Genomic DNA, 14,733 nt, shown 5'->3' on the forward strand with positions numbered 1-14,733 from the left:
AGCAGCGCTGATAGTTTTGACAGGTCCATAGCTTACAGATCGACTTCAGTCCCTTGAGGCACTTCCTGTCTACATGTACCCACTCTAATGTCACTAGTACATCATAGCTCCTGTCTCAGTGATATTATTCCTGTAGGCCAGGTCTGTTGAAAAAAAAAAAATAATAAAAGTCAGCAGCTACAAAAACTGTAGCCGCTGACTTTTAAAATACAGCCACTTACCTGTCCCTCGGTCCAGCAGTGTCCTCACCACCACTGATTTCACTGCCATCTTCTCTCCCTGGTGCCGGCATCTTCAGTGTGGGCACCCGGCTGTGACAGCTTGCGGCTTCACAGCCAGGTGCCCACTGCGCATGTGCGAGAAGCGCTGTGCTTTGTGAATGGCCCCATAGTCGCCTAGGCGATCGCAGTGGAAGTGGGTACCTGTCAAATTTGGGTACCTGCCCCCCCCCACTCCCAAAGGTGCCAATCCTTAATGGGGAAGCGGGGGACAAAGCATTAAAGCGGAACTTTCCCTTTTGGGTGGAACTCCGCTTTTAGGTTGCAAATAGCATTAATGAAGCAGGTTTTAGCTGCAATATGGTTAAAGAAGCTGTAACTCAACCAGCAGAAGATGTTGACTGCTGTCTCAGCATTGAGAGTCAGTGGAAAAGCCCTGTCACCATATTAAAAGAAGGCCTCAGGAGGAGCAGAAATTGACAGGACCAAAAGGAATTTAAAGTGTAACTCCATGGTCACTTTCACTTTTGTAGTGCTCACTCCCAAAGGAGCCGCTGAATTGTATTGTATTCTGCTCTGCACCTGTGATGATGCACCCCGTTCCTGAACCCAACAACACTGACACACATTGAAGGTTTAAAGGGGCTTTTTTTATCGGCAATGCCCTGGAAAGGAATGGGTTATTTAACAATAGTTTAAGATATAGCAATGTTGATACCTTGTTCACAATACCTTGGCACAATACCTTGACACAATTCACAGGGTGTCACTGTTCATTCAACACCTCTGCCTGGGAAGCAACTGGTGCAAAAACCTACACTAGGCAGGGCTAGTGAGCGATACTGGATTGTGATTGCAGATTAATGACAATCCAACACAGTACAGCAACACAAGGGCACTTGCAAAGGCAATACAGCCTACCTACTACCTGATGCAGAGATGCCCTTCCTAACCACTGGCCAGTGAGATTATGTAGAGTCTGCCGGCAATGGGGTCCTTGCTTTGGAGTTCTCAGTAAACAAGATGGTGGCTGAAAGCCTCTCACCACTGACTGACTGTGGGGTCCCTTGGTGGTTGGCAAAAGGGTCCTCCCTCTCAAGCCAGCTCTCTGCAGCTTTAGCAGGTAGCTGGAACACGTGGTCACTGTAAGCAACTGGAATGCATGGAAGCAAAGTCTCTCCTCCCTCATTGTAGACAGTAGAGCTCAGCACAGCAGCAGTCCAAAGCCTGGTCCCTGCACACAGTTCTGCATGTAATTCAGATGCAGCACACTTTTCCTAGCAGATAAGATCCTCTGGCAACAGCATGTTGTCAGCGGCTCACAACAACAGTCCTGTAGCTTCTTGCAGCCCTGAACCCTGTAACACAGGCTTCCCGCATAACACTCTCTGGGCACACACAGTACAGTTCAGCTCCCAGGCTCTGTCATAGCAGTCATAGAAAGTTCTCAGTCCTGTTTCCCCATTCACAGAACATTTCCCAGGCATACACTGTACTGGCCAGGCACTCCTGTTCTCCAAGTGGTTCCTGGACTCTCTAAATGCATCCCAAAGCCCTCTAATCAGATCAGGTTAGGATTAAGGGGTTAGTTAATTAATTGATATATTAATTATTATATATTATCTATTTATTCTTTTTATTTATCATTATCTATTATTTAATATTTATTTCTTTATTTATTTTTTTAATTATTCCATTTGAGCAGAAAAATGCTCAAAACACGCAAGAAAACACTAAAAAATGCTCAAAGTGCATGTTTCAATGCATGTTTATGGAGAAAAAAAAGTGCACCAGTCTGCCTGAATCGAGCTAAAAAAGTAACTCCAAAACATTTTTAAGCTTCAGGCTTTTGGCTTCAGGTGATTTGGAGTAGAAATGTGAACTATCTCCATAGGGAATAATTTATTTTTTCTCCCTGAGCATTTTGGAGCTTCAAGCTGCAAAACACTCAGGTGTGAATGGGGAATAAAAGATGAGTCTAGTGTCAGCCCATCAGCTACATACTGTATACAAGGCCTTGGATAAGGGGGTACCACCAGGGCTGGTGCTTCCACTAGCCAAACTAGGCAGCCGCCTAGGGAGCACTGCCACCTAGGGGAACCTGGGCGCAGCACAGGCTGGTTCTTTCTCTGTGTGGCCTATGGACCTCTTGTATGAATTCTTAATTTCTCTGCAGAGTCCCACTCTTCTCATACAAAGGGAATGATGGTATCTTTACTCTGCACAATTGTCTCACAGCCTGTCCACACACATGACCATTTAGTACATATACAGGTGAAACTCAAAAAATTTGAATATCGTGCAAAGGTTAATTTATTTCAGTAATGCAACTTAAAAGGTGAAACTAATATATGAGATAGACTCATTACATGCAAAGCAAGATAGTTCAAGCCGTGATTTGTCATAATTGTGATGATTATGGCTTACAGCTCATGAAAACCCCAAATCCACAATCTCAGAAAATTAGAATCTTACATGCAATTAATAAAACAAGGATTGTACATAGAACAATATCGGACCTCTGAAAAGTATAAGCATGCATATGTACTCAGTACTTGGTTTGGGCCCCTTTTGCAGCAATTACTGCCTCAATGCGGCGTGGCATGGAAGCTATCAGCCTGTGGCACTGCTGAGGTGTTATGGAAGACCAGGATGCTTCAATAGCGGCCTTCAGCTCTTCTGCATTGTTCGGTCTCATGTCTCTAATCTTTCTCTTGGCAATGCCCCATAGATTCTCTATGGGGTTCAGGTCAGGCGAGTTTGCTGGCCAATCAAGCACAGTAATCCCACGGTCATTGAACCAGGTTTTGGTGCTTTTGGCAGTGTGGGCAGGTGCCAAGTCCTGCTGGAAAATGAAATCAGCATCCCCATAAAGCTCGTCTGTGGAAGGAAGCATGAAGTACTCCAAAATCTCCTGGTAGACGGCTGCGTTGACCCTGGACTTAATGAAGCACAGTGGACCAACACCAGCAGATGACATGGCTCCCCAAATCAACACAGACTGTGGAAACTTTACACTGGACTTCAAGCATCTTGCAGTGTGTGCCTCTCCATTCTTCCTCCATACTCTGGGTCCTTGGTTTCCAAATGAGATGCAAAAGTTGCTCTCATCAGAAAAGAGGACTTTGGACCACTGAGCAACAGACCAGATCTGTTTTTCTTTAGCCCAGGTAAGGCGCTTCTGACGTTGTTTGTTCAGGAGTGGCTTGACAAGAGGAATACGACATTTGAAGCCAAAGTCCAGGATCCGTCTTTGTGTGGTGGCTCTTGATGCACTGACTCCAGCCTCAGTCCACTCCTTGTGAAAGTCCCCAACACTTTTGAATGGCCTTTTCCTGACAAACCTCTCCAGGCTGCGGTCATCCCTGCTGCTTATGCACCTTTTTCTTCCACACTTTTCCCTTCCACATAGCTTTCTATTAATGTGCTTTGATACAGCACTTTGGGAACATCCAACTTCTTTTACAATTACCTTTTGAGGCTTTCCATCCTTATGGAGGGTGTCAATGATGGTTTTCTGCACAACTGTCAGGTCAGCAGTCTTTCCCATGATTGTGATTCCTACTGAACCAGACTGAGAGACCATTTAAAGGCTCAGAAACCCTTTGCAGGTGTTATGGCTTAATTAGCTGATTAGAGTGGGACACTTTGAGCCGAGAATATTGCACCTTTTCACAATATTCTAATTTTCTGAAATTGTGGATTTTCGGTTTTCATGAGCTGTAAGCCATAATCATCACAATTATGACAAATCACGGCTTGAACTATCTTGCTTTGCATGTAATGAGTCTATCTCATATATTAGTTTCACTTTTAAGTTGCATTACTGAAATAAATGAACTTTTGCACGATATTCTAATTTTTCGAGTTTCACCTGTATATACATGACAGTATTCCATGTAGCAGTGAAGTGTCGGCTCCCCCTAGAATAGGAAATGATGACATTAGCCCAGGACCCCAGGCGGTCAGCAGTCTCTGATCAGAGGATCGGTCCGTACATCTCTGGTACACACACGATCCTCCAGCTGTTACAGGGAGCCAGCTAGTGACCGAATGGGACATGTCCAGTGCTGGCTCTGCCATCTTCTACACAGCTGGAGCCAATCAATAGGCAGGGGTGTGCTCTGGTTGCACTATGTGAGTAGGATGATCAGGACCTGATGTGTATGAGAGGGAAGCTGTGTAGTGTTGGGGGGGTCGCCTGTCCTCACTGAGAGTCGCAGCCTGGACTCCGCACCCCGGCAGGAGCCATCAGAGGTGAGCCGAGCCTAGGAGGATGGTGGGTCAGGAGGAGGATCGGGGTGAGGGGAGCAGATACTGATTGATTGTGGTACGCCGCCACATTATGAATGACCCTTCAGCTGAGGGGAAGAGCGGCAGAGAAGGAGGAAGAAAGGACAGATAAAGATGCCGGGTGTCTGGGGCCAGTGTAGCAGCTGAGCTGCTTGTCATTGTTCTTCTCAGACTCAGTCCTTTACTGCAAACTAGCTGGCAGCTGCTGATCACTGTGGAGTTTTGTAACTCTGTCTTTTTTTTTTGTTTCTGTTAGATTGGTTAATACAGTTAATTTATGTTTGTCATCTTCTAGCACTTATTTTTGCAAATGAAAAGAAATTTTGCAGCTTCATGTTTTGTTGATATAATATATTTTTGACTGTTTTTAAATTTTTTTTTTTGGACTTTCAGCTGCTGCAGAGAGAGCCATATAGGGAATAGGCTCTAGTAATAGCTCCCCCATCCCACACCCATCACCCTCCCTGTGCGCCATATGTTGTATGCCCCCAGCCTCGCAGTGCCTCCAGCTTCCCTTCTTTGCTTCCCAGTGGCAGCTGCAAGCACACAATAGTATCCTTCATGATGGAAAGTGGGGGAAGGGTCCAGTGAATATGTCACATTTACCAGCCCCTTCCTTTCCTGAATGAAATCAATGAATGATCAGTATTGATCACTCACTGTGTTCATTCTTAACTGAAGCATAGTAAACTGTGTTTATTTGGCTGTATTGGGCCCGTGGTTTCTAACAGCAGCCCTGAATGTATACAGTGCTGTGTTCTGTACAGGGACTTCCAGTCTACTGCCGAGATAAAATCAAGTCTGCCCCGCCAATCCAAGGAAGTCTTGCATTCCTGAACTCAGTGCTAAACAGCTGTACAGGTACTTTTGGTATGCTACTGAACAAAATCAAGTCTAGCTGAGTGCTTCTATGCCATTCACAAGACGTCTTGTGGAGATTATGACATCATCTGCATGCCTCTCTACCTCAGCCAATTAGAGGAAGCCTTGAATTCAATGATAAACAATATAAGGATTCCTGTGAATGGCTCAACTTTGTTCAGACAGCTGATGGAAAGTCCCTGTACCACTGCTGGAACACAGCACCATACACTGTATATAGCAGAGGCTACATGCAGTTTAACCCTTTCACTGCCAGACCCTACATTCCACTTTTAAACTCAGGTGGCCAGACCATTGTTGCAATTTTTCCATTGGTTTTTTTTTTCCCCTTACAGCTTGCAGCATTTGGGAACTACCTCCCAAACCATACATTTTCTAAAAGCACATGACCAGTGGAATAAAAGGAAGGTGATACTGATTTTTTTAGGCCACGTGATATTTGCTCAAAATGTTATGAAAACTATTTTTCCGCTAAACATTCTTATTTGCACACACAAACACAGCAAAATTTACAAATTTCCTGCTAAATTCCTACTACATATAAAAAGTAAACTGTATAGAGTTAATCAATAACAAATGTTTGTACATTTTAAATTTGTGAGATGGTAAAAACTGAAGGTGCACAAAACTGTAAATAAACACAATTTACTCAAAAAATCTGGAGGTTATAATTTTTCACTTCACCATATGTTTTCTGAAAGCATATAACATGTAGAATAAAGAAAATGTGCTACAGATTTTTTAAGCCCAGCAATAATTGCGCAAATCTTTATCAAATTGTTATTTTCACTAAAAATACCATAAAATCATTATTAGTGGACACAAACACAACATAATTTAGAAAATTCCTGCTAAATTCCTACAAAAGCCTTGTTCACATGAGGCATACTAATGTGTATGCCCATGGAGGGCCATGTTTACCTGCATGGAGATGCTTAAGCATTCCATGCATCCCCATGCAGGCAGTTCCACTGATGTCAATTGGGATGCAGCGGCTGCAGGGAGACAGTTGTTGCTCCTCCCAACCTGAGATTCTTTTGGATGTGGGTGCGTGGCCCCGACAGTTAAACTCAGGAACATGCACCTGGATGTCAACTTGGGAGCAGCGAGTCCAAACAGGAGACCAAGCAGTCGCTGCATCCCAATTGACAATGGAACAGCCTGCATGGAGATGCACGGAATGCCTAAGAGGGAGGAAAAGCCAGCTGACAGCACTGCAATGAGATTGACAGAGGATCGCTGGGTGGGGGACACTACAGGAGGGGGTCAGAACTGTGGCAGGGGCATGCGCTTTTTTTTTTTTTTTTTTAATCTGCCGCTCCCCAGCAGCATAGAAAGCCAGCGGGTGGGCAGTGGAGGGAAACCAGTCTGAAGCTGCAAGAGGAGACGGTAGGCAGGATCGGTGCAAGGGGGTGTGGGGGGAGGCAGGGGGAAGGAAAAATGGATGCTACAAGGTTTAGTGAGGTGGGCAAGGGAGAATTGTAGGTGATGGGGGTGAGAATCCCAGTGGATTAGCGGCAGCAGCAGGGGAAGGGGGGGGGCACATTTTAGTTGAATAGCTCTGATCAGTGGATTGTCATCTGATGATCAGAGCTGTTACCGTATTTTTCACTCAATAAGACGTACTTTTTTCCCCCAAAAAAACGGGGAAATTTTCAGTGCGTCTTATAGAGCAAATATGGTGCAGCCGGTCAGAATACTAGGGCCGGCCGCTCAGCTCTTCTCTGCAGTAGAACCCTACCTGTTCCTCGGTCCAGTGCTGCGCAATCTTCCCGCGCCGGCTTCTTTAGTGTGGGTTCTTGGCTGTGACAGCTGGGTGCCCAGTGCGCATGTGCGAGAAGCGCTGCACTTTAGAATGGTACGGCATCTTCTGGGACACATGACAGGTCCCAGAGGATGCCGGACCAATCACAAAACACAGCGCTTCTCGCGCATGCGCACTGGGTACCCAGCTGACAGCCGGGTGCCCACACTAAAGGGAGGATAACTCCGTGGAAGTGGGAGCGGGTACCTGTCAAATTCAGCTACCCACTCCCCCTCCCTTCCCAAAGGGTCAGCAGTCTCTTAGTCATCCCCTGTACTGTCTGCAGTCTCTTAGTCATCCCCTGTACTGTCTGCAGTCTCTGGTCATCCCCTGTACTGTCTGCAGTCTCTTAGTCATCCCCTGTACTGTCTGCAGTCTTAGTCATCCCCTGCACGGTCTGCAGTCTTAGTCATCCCCTGCACGGTCTGCAGTCTCTGGTCATCCCCTGCACTGTCTGCAGTCTCTGGTCATTTCCTGCACCATGTCCGCAGTCTCTGGTCATCCCCTGCACTGTTTGCAGTCTCTGGTCATCTCCTGTACTGTCCGCAGTCTCTGGTCATCCCCTGTACTGTCCGCAGTCTCTTGGTCACCCCTTATACTGTCCGCAGTCTCTTGGTCATCCCCTATACTGTCCGCAGTCTCTGGTCATCCCCTGCACTGTCCGCAGTCTCTGGTCATCCCCTGCACTGTCTGCAGTCTCTGGTCATCCCCTGTACTGTGTCCGCAGTCTCTGGTCATCTCCTGTACTGTGTCTGCAGTCTCTGGTCATCTCCTGTACTGTGTCCACAGTCTCTGGTCATCTCCTGTACTGTGTCTGCAGTCTCTGGTCATCTCCTGTACTGTGTCTGCAGTCTCTGGTCATCTCCTGTACTATGTCTGCAGTCAATTGGTTCAGAATATTTATTTTTCTTGTTTTCCACCTCTAAAATCTAGGTGCGTCTTATGGTCAGGTGTGTCTTATGGAGCGAAAAATATGGTATTTTGTTCGGAGGTGTTTACTGAACAGTTTTGGTATAAGCACAGGAGGAATGCAGGTCCGTATGGCGTATGGACTTAGCCAGCTGGAAGCAGTGCTGTAGGGCCATATGCTGTACAGACCTGACAGTGAAAGGGTTACACAGCACTGAGAGTGGCTGCATCATTTATTTAAGATGCAAACAAACTTTTTACACTGAAAGTAAACATGGAGTTAGGCTTTACTAAACATTCATGCAGACCAGTAAAAAAACTTGCTTAACTTTAGTAATTAGTCTTACATAACTGTAAATTGGCCGATAAAGTGTATCACATGAACTCCAAACTTTGCACAAAGTAATCTTGTGAAAGGGTTTTCCACTTTCTCTACTAGTGGTTCACTGTAAACCCTTTTGTGATAAAAGTCTTACTATTTTGCTTGCAGTTACATACAGCCATGGTACAAAATATAAGGTTATGTACCACCCAAGCACAAAACCGTTAATGTTCTCTACTGAGCTGTATCTGTTCAACATTTGTGCTAATCCATCTTCCCTTGTGTTTATTGTCTGGCATAGTCTTTATCAATCTTCTAATAACATTCTGTGGTGGCCCGCTCTGATGCAGTATGTTTTCAGCCCTCTGGCAGGCAAGATTAAGGACCTTTCTAACTCTCACCAATTTCCTAAGCAAGGATATGGGGGCTAGTGCATTAGCTCTTAACATGTGCTCCCTCCTACAGTATCAGCTCTGTCCACTCTCATTAGCAGCACTGGACCTCTGCAGGCATTTGCATTTAAATTGCTTCTGCCTGTAAATCTGGGTGCATTTCCCGAATATAAATCTGGAAATTGAGAAGTAACATAGAAAAGGGGATTTTTTTTGAGTAAGGACGAAAGGACGGCAAGGAAAAAAGTATGAATGAGAAGCACAGAACAACTCTAAGAAAATACGGAATAATATTTTATTATGGTGGCTAAAAACAACCCATATTTTCATGACAGATTCATGTATTGCATGAGACAATTTGGCTATATTTGGGATAGATGCATAGCAATAAGTAATTATTAGAGACCAATGAAGAGTTATGTGCTTCTGCACCTAACATATAGTATACAAGATTTTAGAAGTCTAAATGCTTACATTACTCACTGAAGCACAACGTTCTTTTTGATTTTTGTGTTTTTTTGTCAATAGGACCTTTTTTCACATTTGAGCATTTGAGGTGCTTAAAGGACAGCATTGCTGACCATATGAATAGTGTGCACCTAAACCAGCTCACAATATAGCACTCCCATTTACCTCAACCCCCCACCCCCCTTCCCCCTATTCCCACAATTAAAATAAAAGTTAAGCATACACTGGCTAGTTCTATTATCCTTGATTAAGACTGTCTTGCTGCTGGCCAATTTTACATAGACATATCCTCTGTAGTTTTTTAAAGTGGTATTAAACCTTGGTATACTTACCTGCCCTGTGCAATGAAACCTCCTCTTCTGGGGTTCCTCGCTGGCAGTGCTGGCTCCTTCACTTTTGTGTCTGCCCCCATAGCAAGCCGCTTGCTATGGGAGTAGATATTCAGTGCACACAGATGGGGTATAATTTCTGCCACAGCAGTAAAATCCACAGCTTAAAAACAAGGTTTTACCATCCTCCAACCTCACATGTGAAGAGCCCTAAAAGCGCAGTCAGTCACAGTTCTCCAATCACCACCACACCAGCCACAGTGTCTCCAGACCAGTGTAGCTTGAACCAGTGTTCCTGATTGCCACCACACCAGACCAGCGCTGCAAGCAACAGTTTTCCTGATCACCACCACACTAGTCCCAGTGTCACCATACCAGTGTATGCCAGCAACAGTGTTCCTTTTCACTGACACGCCAGTTGCAGAGTCACTACACCAGTGTAAGCCATCAACAGTGTCCCTGATTGTCATCGCACCAGTCTCAGTATCACCAAAAGAGTGTAAGTTAGCAGCAGTGTTCCTGGTTGCTGCCACAATAGTTCGAGTGTCATCAGACCAGTGTAAGCCAGCAACAGTGTTCCTGATTGCCACTACGCAAGTCTTATTCTCACCAGATCTTTTCAGCCAGCAACAGTGTGTGTTCCTGATCAATGCCACACCAATGCAGTGTTGCCTCTGCCTGCTGCCTGTACTGACCTGTTTCTTGACAACTATTTCTACCTGCTGACTGGACCAATCCATTGCCTGTTTACTGAACATGTCTCTGCCTGCCATCTGAACAGTCCCATCTGCACATCAGCTGACAACTTTCCTGTGAGACGCCAGTCCTAGCCATCCCCTGTAGACAACTGAACTCCTGGAACTACTCTTTTGTTTATTTCTTTCTTCTGGCCTCCTGTACTTACTGGCCAGTAAACATGGCATTCCTAAGGGCAGCCACATACCAGTAGGCTAAGCTTGCTTGGCTTATAGGGATGGGGACTGCTATAGGTGATGCTACACTAAGCTATATTCCAAGACCGCTTGTACAGAGGCAGCCATTACAGTGCATTGGTTTTTACACAATTGGTTGATTTGTGTTGATTTTTACACAAGGTACAATGTCTGGTACATAAACAATCCAAATAGTGAAAAAGTCTGCCGCTTGGGAGGGTGTAGTTCTAAGTATGCCCATGCTGTACAGTTTGTTTGAGTAAAAAAAAAAAAAAATTATTTACACATTTTCGCCAAAAAGTGGCAAAAAAGTGAAGTTTTCAAAAGACTCACTATGCCTCCTAAAAATACCTTGTGGTGTTTACTTTCCAAAATGTGGTCATTTTGAAGGTGCTTCTTTGATTTTGGGCCTCTCTATGTGGTTCGGCTTTGAAAAAGTCTCACCCATGTGGTATCACCACACGTGGAAGAAATAGTAGAATGTGTTTTGGGTAGTCATTTTAAGTATGCCAAATGCTGTGGTTAGACATATTTTACAACTTTGTGTAAAAAAAATAAATTTTCATTTTATTCCACATTTTAAAAAAAAAAAAAGTAGGCCTTCAAAAGTCTCACTATGCCTCTAAGAAAATACATTGGGGTGTTTGCTTTCCAAAATATGGTCATTTTATGGGTGTTCCCACTGCCCTAGGGCCTCAAAAAATGTAATAGGTAGTCAGGAAATTAGATGTGTAATTTATGCCCCTACTGTAGAAGGGCTCCTGAAGGTGCTTTTTGGATTTTTGGCCCCTCTATTTGGCTAGGTTGTGAAAATATCTGACATATGTGGTATCGCCATACTCGAGAGGATTAGCAGAATGTGTTTTGGGATGTAATTCTACGTGTTCCTATGATGTGTGTTAGAAATAGCTTTTTATTTTCTTTGCATTTTCCAAAATTTGTGGCAAACTTTGGAGTATTTTTTTTCAAAAATGTTGTCATTTTGAGGGTGTTTCTCCTGTCCATGGATTCAAGAAATATGATAGGTGGTCAGGAAATTAGAAATGTATATTACACATAAATTATGCTTCTTAAAAGCCCAAACGTACTCCTTGGATTTTGGCTCCTCTATGTATCTATGCTGTGAAAGTTTCACACATGTGGTATTTCCATACTCGGGAGGCATAGCATAAAATGTATTGGGGTGTAATTGTAAATATGCCTATGCTGTGTTTAGGAAAAAACTTGTTAAAATGACAGCTTTGTGATAAAAACACATTTAATGTCTCCAGTTTCCAGAGAACTGTGACAAAAAAAAAACTTTAAAAACCTCATTATTCCTCTTACTAAATACCCTTGGCTGTCTACTGTCTATAAAGGGGTAATTTGGGGAATATTTCTACTATCGAAGGCATTTTAGGGCCTTAAGAAATAATATTAAGAGATAACTGGTCCGGACATCAGGACTAATCAATTTTTAAATATGGACTAATCCATTTTTAAATATATACACCATAGTCTGTAGACTCTGTAGCTTTGACACAGACTAAATTATATACACTGATTTGGGTTATTTTACCAAAGAAATGTAGCAGAATACATTTTAGCCTAAATTTATGAAGAAAGATTATTTATTTGCAAAATTTTATAACGAAACTAAGAAAAATTTGTTTTTGTTTTTCAAAATGTTCATTTTTTTATTTATACAGCAAAAAATAATTTAAAAAAAGCGAGTGGTGATTAACCCTTTCATGCATAGTGGTCACTACAGTGGACAGTGATTTAAAAGCTGTTTTCTTGTATTTGCATGGTTTATGATTGTATAGTTGCATATCACCCTGTACAATGGACGCTAGTGAGTCATTCCATACTCTGTCACCCACTGGTCAGCCATTGTAAGTACAACAAAAATTTCTCAAAACCAAGATGGCCAGTGGAAAGTCATAAAAGCTGAGCAGCTTAGAAACATCTTGCCAATTCTTCTACAGGAGGAGCTAAAAAAAAAATATGGTAACATCAAGTAACACCTAAAGAACATATTGTAATTAGATTTTACTAGTATTGTTTTTATATTGGAGGAAAATTACAATTATTCATCTGTCCACTAAACTGGACATCATGCATCACTAGTTATATTTCAGCTACAATTCATACTATTACTGCAAGTTGCAACTTTGTTTTTATTGAAAATAATATAGCTGCAGTAACGTATTTGGCTGTAAATCATTTTATTCATGCTATTAGAATGCAATTGGCAGTTTTCGTAATAAAAACATCATTTTTTGCAGATAAGTTCCGTTATGTGAATAAACGTTAAAGTGGTAGTAAAGTTCAAATTTCTAAAACTGCTGAGAGGCAGGGTTTTTATAACAAAAGAGACCATTGTGCTCTCTTCTATTATGAATGCCCCCCTTCCTGTCAGCATTAATGTGATCTGAGTTTGTGCATGCGCAGCTTAGACCACGTTTATGGCCCGCTCTGTGTGCCAAGGGTGGTGTGACTCCCATGCCCGGACATTCAAGAGGCTGAAGATAAGGAACCTGGAAGGGAGACCGAGTGAAGATGGAAGTGCTGGGGACCTGGGGAAGCTCTAACAGCTCATGGTCCCCTGTACAGGCACGTTTTATGTAATTTACTAGTATGTGGCGCATACTAGTACAATATGACTTAACCACCTCAGTATGGCAGTACGTACATATATGTCCTGGTATTGAGATGGTTATACTGAGTTCATGGTTAAGGTTACAATTGGTATAATTTTTTACAGTTGGTGATTCCCTTCATTGTAAAAGTAATCCCAGCAGCTATACAGCCACTGGATTACTTTTTTAAAAGCCCCCTCGTGCTCACATGCAAAAGCAAACACAGGCACTCATATGTAAATGGAAATCGCACCACACATGTGAGGTATCACCGCGAACGTTAGAGTAAAATCAATAATTCTAGCACCAGAGCTCCTGTGTAACTCTAAACTAGTAACCTGTAAAGGCTTTTAAATTGTCACCTATTGATAATTTAATGTGCCATAGTTTGTTGCCGTTCCTCGGGAGTGTGCAGTTTTAAAGTGTGACATGTTAGGTATCTATTTATTCAGAATAACATCATATGTTATATTTTACCAAACAGTTGGGTACTATATTGTGTTTCTGTTCACTAAAATTTATTAAACTGTATTTTCTTTAAAAAAATTTGCTTTTGAAAATGCGCAAGTATCTTGTGACTTAAACATTACAACACCCACCATTATATTCTCTTGGACCTCTGCTCAAAAAATATATAATGTTTGGGGGTTCTAAGTAATTTTGTAGCAATAAAAATAGATTTTTACATGTCTGACCGAAATGCCAGAATTGGCCCGGTAGGCAAGTGGTTAAACCTGCAGATGGACCATTTTTTTATTTTTTCCAGGAGGCTTCACTACCACTTTAATGTCTTTGTATTTTGCAGAGCTCAAATGCAGAGTATGATAGAAAGGCCTAAAGGATAGTGGAACATATACCATCTGAGTCAGGTCTTCAGTTAAAGACTCACATACATGCAGTACACACAAGTGGACAAAATGGTTCAATTTTTTATTTTCATGCCTAAAGAGTAATAAAAACACTGAGGAAAATAATCCTGACTGTGGCTTTCATAATTCATGCATGAAATGGTTAAATACCACCAAAAGAAAGCTTTGTTGTCTTAATTAAAAGATTCAGTTGGGGTACAGTGTTGTATGGCTGAGTAATTGTCATACAAAGTGTGACAGTGCTCAAAACTGAAAAATTGCCTGGACTGGACAGGGGGGTGAAACAGTTCCAACTTGAAGTGGCTCAGGTATTTCTAAAGCATGCGATATAAAGGATTTGTGTACTCTCAATGATTTCCTCAAAGCTACATCAAAGGCTCCTCTCCCTAATACATGGTTTGATATACATTATATTGCCAAAAGATTTGGGACACCCCTCAAAATTACTGGATTCAGGTGTTCCAATCCCATCCATGGCCGCAGGTGTATAAAATCAAGCACCTAGGCATGCAGACTGCTTCTACAAACATTTGTGAAAGAATGGGTCGCTCTCAGGAGCTCAGTGAATTAAAAACCCTGTTGCAGTGTGTGCAAACCTGGTCAAGATCTACAGGAAACGTTTGACCTCTGTAATTGCAAACAAAGGCTTCTGTACCAAATATTAACACTGATTTTCTCAGGTGTTCAAATACCT

The 14,733-nt window shown here is 42.7% G+C and overlaps 1 protein-coding gene across 1 annotated transcript in view; it reads right to left on the bottom strand.

Moving 5' to 3' along the window:
- The window catches only part of NCKAP1L (NCK associated protein 1 like), a 294,538-nt gene that overhangs the window by 18,872 nt on the left and 260,933 nt on the right, over positions 1-14,733 (bottom strand). The gene's annotated exons all lie outside the window — the stretch shown is intronic.

This window comes from Staurois parvus, unplaced genomic scaffold (assembly GCF_062004578.1).
Source record: "Staurois parvus isolate SC_StPar_1 unplaced genomic scaffold, SC_StPar_1.0 ptg000562l, whole genome shotgun sequence".
Classification (NCBI taxonomy): Eukaryota; Metazoa; Chordata; class Amphibia; order Anura; family Ranidae; genus Staurois; species Staurois parvus.